The sequence below is a fragment of the Pterocles gutturalis genome, unplaced genomic scaffold, assembly GCF_000699245.1.
Source record: "Pterocles gutturalis isolate BGI_N339 unplaced genomic scaffold, ASM69924v1 scaffold13341, whole genome shotgun sequence".
Classification (NCBI taxonomy): Eukaryota; Metazoa; Chordata; class Aves; order Pterocliformes; family Pteroclidae; genus Pterocles; species Pterocles gutturalis.
In genome coordinates this window covers 16,206-26,172 of record NW_010105619.1, presented here as the reverse complement: position 1 = coordinate 26,172, position 9,967 = coordinate 16,206, and positions in this window count along the sequence as shown.

Genomic DNA, 9,967 nt, shown 5'->3' with positions numbered 1-9,967 from the left:
CTGAAAATCTTTCACTACAAACAGGAATAAGGTTGTGCACTTCACATCTGCATTTCAGTAGCATGAACAATATTACAAAATATGGTTTTATTCCTTCATCTTGTCATCTCACTGAAACAAGAGGATGTCCGAGCACAACAGGAGCAATTAAAGTCATGGGACTGGCAATGCTGAACTTGAAAAATCCATCCTCCCCCCATGGAAGCACTGCTCTGCTCATGCTAATGTTTCTTCAGCACCCTTAGAAGTGAACAAGGATTTCTTCTGAGTACTGAAACTAACTCTCTCTTGCCTGTCACCCACTGTTTGTTTTTTTTTTTTTTATTTTGGGGTGAGGTTTTCGTGATTGTTTTGCTTTTGTGTGTTGTTTTTTTTTGTTTGTTTGTTCTTAATTTGTTTTCCAGGCAGAACAAAATGCTGCACCTATAATGTTTTATTTTCCAAACCAAATTCATACTTCTGGTCACCAGCACCTGAACCTCAGCACTGGTTTCTTGACTATTCCACTAAAAAGAGCTTCCTCTTCATAACATCTTTTAAATGGCTAAAACATTTCTAAAACAGCATTATTCCTTTCCATGTTCTAAAAGTGGTGGTGTCACACAAACTACCATGATAATTTAGTTTCCTACAAATGGATTGTAAAAGAGAGAATGCCAACTGAACTAACCATGTATCTTGTTACTGAAGTAAATAGGCATCTCTTAGGTGGCCCAGCTTCCATGAGAAATGAGACAGGGAAAAAACTTAATTAGCAAACCACCTAGAAACAGATCTAAAAACTAGGTTTTGTACAAAGGATTTTCTGACTAAGGACAAGTTTCTCTACTGTATCTACGTAAACAGACCAAGACTGCCCAGTGTTTCTGATCTAAAGCATATTTCTGGTGGTATTACAAAAAAGCCTTCTTCAGGATACACCCATTGGGAAGTTCCAACATTTTCGATCATGTTGGCTGTCAAATGTGCACGTAGAGCTTTGTTCATGGGAAGGACCGTTTTCTGTTTCCAGGCTCTGACTCTTACTATAGCTTAAATCAAACCCTCTAATAAAACCCTTTAACAGCCACCAATTCTATCATATGCAAATACTTAAACTTCTACTGAATCTCCTAGCCTAATTGATCCTCTACAGCCTTGCTTGCCCCGAGAACATTGCCAAAGGTGCATTTGTTCTTCATCATTTAGTTTCTAGGCATGGCCACAGTGTAAAATTCAGTTGTCGTGTTCATCTTATAGCAGGAAAAGAACAGCCTTAACATCACAAGGTCACAAGCAACAACTTCAGATGTGTTGTTATCGTCTGAAAACTGAGTTTTAAACTAACAGACCCTCATGGTTTTGTTAGACAACCCTCGTGAAATCTTGAAAAGAGTGTGGAGCACTACTAGGTGCACTTGTAAGAACCCAGAAAACAAAGCGCCCTAGACCAAGATGCCTGTGGCCTTTTCCTTTACCCCCCCAAAAAAAGACACAAACTCCTCTGGAGGAAGAGGACACTGCTGGGTGCCCAGAGGCTGCACGAGGCTAGCAGTGGCTGCTGCAGCTATGCTGCTGCAAATACATGTCATTTCTCATTTTTGCCAGAGAGCCTGTGAACAGTGACAAGCCTGCTATTAAGAGAGCAGTGTCTAAGTATTACAGACCAGCTCTCTAGCCTGCAATCAACAGGAAGATACATTAAAAAAAAAACTAAACCAAAAGCAAGTGAGAGCCATTGCATGAAAACAAAATGCAAAATGGCATGTAAAGAAAAATGAAACACAAGAATGGCTGCGTCTTTCATTTGTTACACCACCTTCAAACTTCACTTGAGCCTTATTCATTTGGTAAATCAAGAAAACACACATAAACCTTTAGGTGGAGCTGGGATGAGTCCATAATGACAATAAGAGGTTTCTGTTAAACCATATCACTATCTGCTGCCAGATCACTGAGATTTTTTTATTTAGGGGCCAGATAAGGAAGCAGCAGGTGGTCACCTAACCCAGACCTGTATCTGTCATATGGATACACGTAGCAGCCAGTTGGTCATACATACAAGATCTGAGGGTTTTTAGGACTGGCTTGAGGCTACTTCCCAGTCTCAGGCTAACCAGCCCTTACACCTCTTTGCTCCAGAGAGCCACTTCTCTCTCTGCAGCAGGCAGGATGCCAGCCCACCCTGCCACCTTCTCACCATGAGACCTTGAGCTGAACAGCAGAAGGCTTCTTCCCATCCCTTTGCAGTTCCCTGACCAGCTGCCAAACCTCCTCGCTTCTCACCCCTCCTTTCCACGCTGCTCTTGCTTTTTCTCTTTCAAGCTTTATATCTCCAGCATCTTCCCCCAGCAACTAGCTGCTTTCCACCTGCTGCTCCCATTTTGCTGTGCTTTATGACTGCTATTGCCCATCTGGATGTATGTTCATTAGCCTGTAGCTGGTGGAGGTAACCAGACCCCTTTATTAGCCCTTTTGGCTTCCCCTCTGCAGGTGTTTGTACTCCAGCTCAGGAATCACTTAACAAAGTGGACAGCGTCTAGGACTTAAACTTTTTAATAGATTAGCTAGAATATTTTAGGAGTAAAGAAACTCAAGGAAAAAAATGCACCAGAAGCGTGCAGCAGCAAAAGACAGTCATTTGCTTTCTGAGCTCATTTGCCGTTGAGTAAATTATGAAATAGAATTATATTTTCAATTGCTGCCTCCAAGGGAGCAGAAGGGAATTGGAGAGAAAAGCATAGCTCTGGAGAATCAGTAGATGTGGCTACAGTTTTCAACTCTGCTAGAGAAATCTTCTATAAGCGATAACTCATCCAGGCTGTAGGTTTGGCATTAATTAACCAGGGTACGGTGGATACACCCTGTTCAAAACCACTTCGCAATTTTCAGGTGAAAGTTGGTGTAGTCGGAGGTTCTTGATCAACTATGTTGCACTTTATTCTTTTTACTTAACATTCTCTTATCATGCACTTTGCCAAGAGACATAGAAAATCGAAGACAGAACGGTGATAAGAACGGAAAAGACAGACTTTTAACCTTGTAGATAAGTACTAAGCCTTTCTAGAGGCAGCCACGTTCCCAGGGAGGACAGACATCGCCCCCTCTTGTGGCTAAAACTAACTATTACTAATTTAGGGGTACTTGAGAGCTTTTCATGAAAATTGATTGAAAAAATAATTCTTTGCCGAAATTTTGCACAGTCACATACATGTTCACCCGTGCAAAAGTATGAGTATAATAATACAGCAGGCACAAAGTTCATACTGGATATGCAATTTCACCTAGTAGCTTTGTGTTAAAAGGCTACAAAAAAACCCCAATTATCTCCCTCAAAAGGCTGATAAAACCAGAAAAGAAAACTTACCAGGGACCTGATATGCAGAAATCTACAACTCCATACAAAAGAGGCTGTGATTGAGTTTTTCCATATACAAACACTGACTGAACTATTGGCCCCTTGATAACAAAGAGTTAAGCTCACAGACTAGCTCGGAAATTAAAGATGTGAAACTGCTGGATTCCTTAATAGGATTAAACACACACCCTTAAAACTTGTCTCAGTGTGTGCAGAATCCTATACTAGATTTTCTGTGAACATTTCCAGGCTTCAGTGGCTCCAGAGACCTCAATAATTTCTTTTTTTAATTCACCTGAATGGCCATTATAAATCCAACATGCAGTGTAATGACAAAGCCCCTCACCCATGTGTAAGTAGGTACAAGATGTGTTACTAGTGCTGCTTAATAGAGCCGTACCAATGCACTCTAACAGCTTGTAGCCCCCTTCCTTGCCCTGGTTTACAGCTTGACAGGAAAACAGAGGATGCCTCTCATTTTGTCTCAATGCAATGGAGCCTTGTTTATGCAGATTTGCATAATGAACTTGTGTAAACAGGTCCCTAAAGGGAAAAAAAAAAGAACATTACTACTTCTAGTCAACCTGCAATTTAATTAACAGAACAATGAATTATTTTCAATGTTTTCATTGCTAACAAATCACAATTTATATGAATAGCCAAGTATATTAGAATTTTTATATGAAATATCATAGTACAATAAATTCCCCTCAAAAAAAATTGCAGTGTGAAGATGGGAATAGAAGAATTACTGATATTTGTGTTCTCTTTTGACTCAACAGCAAGTTATTTGAACAAGAAAGCATTACTTCCTTACATAGAATGAGTAATACAGTTATTCACAGGAGTAACAGCTAACTCAGGTATTTCCAGCTGATATCAGGAAACATTCAAATTTATCTAAAATACATAGCTACTGTTATTTGTTGCAAAGAATAGTTGGAGACCAAGAGCTAAAATACCTTGAACATCGGACACACAATGTCATTTAACCCCAGACAAAAAAGCAAACGTGCACTCTGGGATTTTTCCACCCCACCTTCAGCAAATTTATTTCAAAACGTTAGTTGCTCACAAGGTGCTAATGTCCTTGAAACAGAGAAATAAAGAGAGCACAAAGGTGATATTTCGGGAGCAAACTGCAACTATGTATGTCCATACTTTCCAGGAACTTGCAACTGCTTTTTTTTTTTCCCCTCACTAGTGGCTACAGCTGAATTCATTCTTTCAAGAAAACTAGACCCATCCCTACAGGAGTTTCCCCTCAAACAGCCTCCCCACCCTCCCCCATCATTAGGGAACCATAATTCAAGCTTAAATACTTTGGAAAGAAATTAATTTTCCTGCAGCAAAGGAAGACTGATGCACAAACATTAGAGCAATCTAATTTTAGATCATTCAGACAATACACTGGATCCTTACGCACATTTATTTAAAGCTATTTATAGTCCTCCAGACGCTGCTGGAAGTATAGTCATCCATTGTGGAGTTACTCCGCTTTACTCCGGTTTGGGAGGGAGGGAGAGAGGAGGCAATCAAGAGTCTGATTGTTCAGGGGAACACAGGTATGGAGGTGTTAGATGAAATGTTCATTTGCAGTCTGAATGGAGATCAAAAGGTCCGGCTGCTCAGCAACACTGCTGCTGCCAAAAACCGTAGGGGCACTGTAGAACTTGGAAGTCCCAAACCGCACCAAATTACAGGCCCAGATACAAACGCTGCTCATAGCTGCAGGCATGGAAAAGGGACCGTGCGCCAGAGTGGTGGGAAAAAAAAACCCTGAAAAAGTTTCCAGTCCCCTGGGGACACTTGTGGAGCAGTATAAATGGCTATACTGTACCTCAAAGCCTGAGCACTGAAGCCAGCAGCTCCCTTGTAGGCATGTGACTCCCAGAACAAAGTTCTTCTTTTTGTTGTAGGCACTTGCAAGCTCATCTAAAAGCTGGCACCCCACAGTCTCTACGGCTGGGTTATCAGAAGACTTCTCTAATGTCAGGCCTTCTTGAGTTCTTCTTTTTAGTTCATTAATAATAATAATAATAAAAAATACATATCTTCTAGCTTCAGATGAATTTTAACAATGGATCTAAGGGAACATTTCCAATGCACACATCCAGTGGTTGAGCTGTAATTCAGGTTCTGGTACCACAGAAGTCTTTGAACCATCAGCTCCAGTTCTTCTGCAGAAAGATGAGAACATATTGCTTCTTCAGTTTTCTTCGTCCGATACATGGATCATCTTTTTATCACATTTAAATGCAAGTCCTGAGGCTGTTAGCTATTCCAGGGCAGACATGCTATTTAACTCATAGTGTAATTCAGATGTCCAGGTCAAAGGACTCTGAGTTGAAAGTATGGAAAATCCAAAGCACTACAGCACAGCATCCCATTTTCATCACATTGTATCTTGAATAGAAAAATCTGCTTTTGAAGTTATGGGTGATTTTGGACAAGCTTCCCCATGAAGCTGAAGCACCTGGCCATGCAGAACCCAGTGTGTTACCATTTTTCTTTCAAGCAGCAACTGCAAGGCACAGCAGATAAAATGTATTTGTAGGTCACAGGTCCTTAAGACACTGTCCTAGTATCTACATGAGCTAATTATGATCCACTATTTGAGGAGAAATAGGTAGAAAGTTTAAAAAAGAGGTTCACAGAAAAATAGATTCAGAAACAGAACATAACTCATCATGGTTTCCAGCTTAACGTCTTAACTATACCCTACAGCAACTCACTTTGAGACCACATCTAAATCCACCCTTGGAAGTATTAGCAAGCTGAAGTTGGGGTGATCAAACCATACTGCTCTGAACTCCAAAAGATAAGTTTTTCAGTGGAAGACAACAACTTCGCATTTTATGAAATCACCACGGACAAAGATAAGTAGCTAATAACATGGAAAAAAACCAGAACAAACCGGCATAACAGCTAATGAGGCAGCTCTCTCTTGAAGATTTTTGTTTCTAAAAATTATGTCCTGTGATTAGTTAGGAACCTTTAAGAACTAGCTGATCTTCAGTGAAAGAAACCCAAGCTACTCCCATCAATGAGGGCAGGCCAGCAGCACTCCTGCCAAAAGGGATTAATTTGTTACGCTGCCTTGTTTCAAGGCCTCAGGATCCCAGACCTTTGAAACGTCCAGTGTTTGCTGTTGAAATATTGCAGAACTAAGGTATTACAGCCAGTTTAGGCCATATGCTTGCATACAAATGCTGCTGCTGAAAAGCATTTTCCTGAATCACTTGAAAACTGTTTTAATAGCATCAGCAAGAACAACAGAGAACAACCACCGCATGGGCACTACGCTATGAGCACAACCAACAGGCCACTGGAGAGCAAACATGGCCAAGGAAGCCCAAGCTGTGTTCAAGATAAAGCCTTTCGCTTCTGTGTTGCTGAGTTACTATTTATTGTCCTTGTGAGGAACTATTGTAACTGATCAATGTCCTAAAATGAATATCTCAACATCTTGCTGTTCGAGGAATATAGTTACGCAACTCAACTAACACATAAATGCATGCAGCAAAAGCAGCTAAGATGATGTGAAATGAACATCCAGAAAATGTGGTTTAAGATGAAAAAAACCAACCAGATCCAGAAGTGAATGAACTGTTAGGAGCTGCTTCCCAATAAACTTAAAATACATGTAAGTCCAAAGATGAAGCATTTAGGTGAACTAGAAAAGGTGCATAAAAGCACAGGTAATCACATCTACAGAACAGCTTCTGCACAAAAAAATAATAAATAGACTGGGAACCCTCCAGCTTGAAACAGAGAGGCCTATAAAATCATGTGCAGTACGAGAGAGATGAAGAGGGAATTATTATTCACTACTTGAGACTCACACAAGGAAATAATCAGGTTTAAAACACAAGCCAAAGGAAATACTTTTTCCAAACAAGGCATAGTTAAATTGTGTAACTTATTGAGTACTGTGGATGCCAAGTATTTAAATGAGTTCAAGAGGGATTACACAAATGAATGTAGAATACTTCCATTGGTGGCTATAAAAAACCCAAAAAACTAACAAAAGTTTTGATGCAACCAGATGCTTCAGAAGTGCCTAAGCTGATGACTGCCAGAAACTGGGTGGATGAAACAGGATGACAGTTTTCGCAGTCTCGCGTCCCTTCCCTAAAGAGCCGTGAAGGCAAGACACTGGAGCACGTGGTCTTCTGGCTTTGTCTGGACAGCAGTTCTTTGCAAAGGAGCCATACAGCTGTGGAGACAAGAAGTCTGCTGGACTCCCCTGTAAGAGGAACCTCCAGGGTTAACCACAGTTTATCTCAGCCTTCCCTTTAGCTCATTCTCATGATTTCACTGACTTGTGGGGCAGAGAAGGGGAAGAGGGGAGAGTGAGAGAGCAGGAGCAGAGAGGGTCAAGAGAACTATGGCACCATTCATGCCGCATCTAGAAACTACACCCCCATTTCCTTCACCTTCTAAAAAATTTTCCTCTTGAAAGCTGAAGAGTTTTCTTGACAGAGCAGACAGTTTACAATGCCTGAAAGGTTTTTTTTAATGGCATGCTATGAACAAAATTTAAATACCAGTGCCAAGAATTAGAATTATTTACATCATTCTCTCCAGGGTGGGGCATACTCTACTCTCTGTTCAGTTAGAGGCTCCTAATATCTCCCATGCTGCTGAGCTGCATTTATTGCTATAAAATAAAAGGTTTCCATTTCAAATCTTCTAAGTTCTTGAAGCAAAGCAGGCTTGGTGGCACTGAAACGGGAGTACGTACTCAAGTCCTGAGGGAATCAACTGTTTCCAGCTCAACCACAGCTCCTGGCTCCTGCTGTTTTTCTTGGTGCAGCTGTTCATCTCAAAAGCGACAGGCAGAGCACGAGGAGAGGGCTTGCCATCGTACCTTCTCAGCGTAAGCACTGCAAATCTTACGACCCGTTTTACAAGTGCATTTCCATAGATGTGGAGCCACACAAACTGACTTTTTGCACAACATCTGTCTTGGAGGTCCAGGTAACAATATTGAGCTGGTGGTCAGGCCAGTCACACACTCAACCGGTTGCCGGCAATTTAATGAATTACAAATCCAAGCACATTCACAGCTCATAACATGACCCAGCTAGTTTGCCATCTCTTACCAGCACTACCCAAATCCAGACGTTCAGAAAAACTTTGCCCAGACTCCACCGAAGTCCGAAGACATTCCTGAAGGAGAGCCATACTTCTTATTATTCTTCCAGAGCTAGACTACCCTGCACTGCAATGGTTTCCAGCAGCAAAAGCAATCCTACCAGGTCCCAGAGCAGCTAAAGCCAGTGCACGATGTTTTCTTCTGGGCAGACTAAGGTAAAATCACTACAAGTGTATCACACACAGTGTCACCTCAAAACTCTTTCTTCTATATAAAAAGGGGCACATGCTACAGGAACAAGACATTTCCTTATTATTGAAGACAAAAATCTATAAACTGTGAATTTTAAATTATATTTTCTGAGAAGCTGCTTTAACTGCTGCAGGCAAAGTCTTAATATGGCTCCTGCAGCATCTAAAGGGAAATGTTGATAAGCAATGCTCCCACAAAACAAGGGTTTCCTATTGGCAGGTAAAATCTGACATTTCTTTTCAGTGCAGGAAACAATTTTATAATCTCATCCAACAATAAGTTTGTTTAGAAAGCATCAAAAACTGGTGGAAATACAGAGAGCAGGTTTTCTGTACTTCCCTCTGCCCCAAGGATTAAGCACAGACATCAGCATCTGCCACAGCACTGCACGCTTGTCTACAAAACCGAGCACAGGCAGTAGATATAATCTGAGGTTCACTTTGCATTCTCAACACTATTTTTAATCTCAGATGTTGCACTTTTAGGTTAAGATAAAGCTTTACTACTGGAAGTCTACATCCTGCTCTCTCAAGCAGAAGCGAGGAAGTAGCTTCTGGCCAAATAAGGCCATCTTCCAAGCCCTGCAGAATATAACATGGGGTTTATCACCGTGTCAGCACCAAGATGCAAAACTACAAGGAACTGTGTCTAATTCAATTCAATGCTCTCTTTTCTGAGTTACAGCAGAGATGCTACTTAAAAGGAAACAATTTTTGCTCAAAGTACAGCAAAACCATGGGCCTCGGGATACATTTTTGCTGGCTACCAGGCACCCAAATTCAAATGCTGCTGACGCAGACTGTGGTGGCCTCTAGCGGCTGTTTTCCTTGCATCCCAAACTCATCACATGATTTGTCTCATAAGACTGCAGCTACTCCACTTCCCCACCAGTATTTGCTAGATCAGTCTGAAAGCAGCAGCAGGGGGAGGTGATGATTTTGAGAGATGCAGCAGGGGAAAGGCAATGCAGGACTTGTAGTTACACTTGTCCTAGATGCCATTAACATAGCAGTATCCGCCCGTCCTCACCAGCTATGGTTGAATTCGTGACCTGACAAGTATACCCACTGGTAAGGTAGCTCTGGTTCTTAAAATTATGTGTTTCCCACTGATTTTCTAACACAACTTATTTTTAAGCTACATTTTAAGCTATGTTGTCTAACCACAAAACCAAGAAACAGATGTGTCTTCATGGAAGAAGGCATCATTTAACATTTTCTTTCAATTAATTTGAAGATTTACAAGTTATGAATGCAAGTTGTAAGAACGCTTAACTA